This window comes from Centruroides sculpturatus, unplaced genomic scaffold (assembly GCF_000671375.1).
Source record: "Centruroides sculpturatus isolate CEXI.00-Female unplaced genomic scaffold, Cexi_2.0 scaffold454, whole genome shotgun sequence".
Taxonomy (NCBI): domain Eukaryota; kingdom Metazoa; phylum Arthropoda; class Arachnida; order Scorpiones; family Buthidae; genus Centruroides; species Centruroides sculpturatus.
In genome coordinates, this window is record NW_019384681.1 from 520,998 (window position 1) to 521,769 (window position 772).

The following is a 772-nucleotide window of genomic DNA, read 5'->3' on the forward strand; positions in this document are numbered from 1 at the left end:
AATTTTCCAAATATATATAATATATACACTACTAAATATATATATAATATTCTTGTGTTTTAAAAATTATGTTTTTTTTTATTTTATATACTTTTATATGAAATATTACATTCATATAACTTTTTTGTAAGTTTTATTGAACATTTTCATTTTCTACTTATGATCAGAAGATAATAAATGTATCATTCTATATTTACAATTTATTAAAACATTTTATTTTTTAGCACTTTTATTTTCTTCTGCTGTACAACATAAGACCTATCAAAACATTTAAAATTATATATATACATGTTACATTTAAATTAATTAAAGGAAAAGTTTTCAATTTTATTATTATAATGTAATAATAATTCAATAGATAAGGTTGATCATTATACTATAAATAAACTAAAGTGGAAATGAAACATATTCATAAATTAAATAGGCTAGGCAACTCATACACCATAAATATTAACTCAAAATGAAAAATCTGTTTTTTTGCATTAAATAAATATTACTTTTTAATAACTGAAATGTTTTCAATACTTCAAAATATATTGTTCCTGAAGATGATATTTTAATATACTAAAAATTTTTGAGTTATTAAAAATTAATCTTTGTTCAACATCAAAAAATTTGAGTTTTTCTTCATTTTGAGTTTATATTCAATCATAACTGACTTTTATCATGTAAAGATTCATATTTTCTAGGAAAATTTTATATATAATGTATAATAAAAATGCAATTAAAACAACTTTTATTATCTACCTTTTCCACAAGATATAGTTTATAA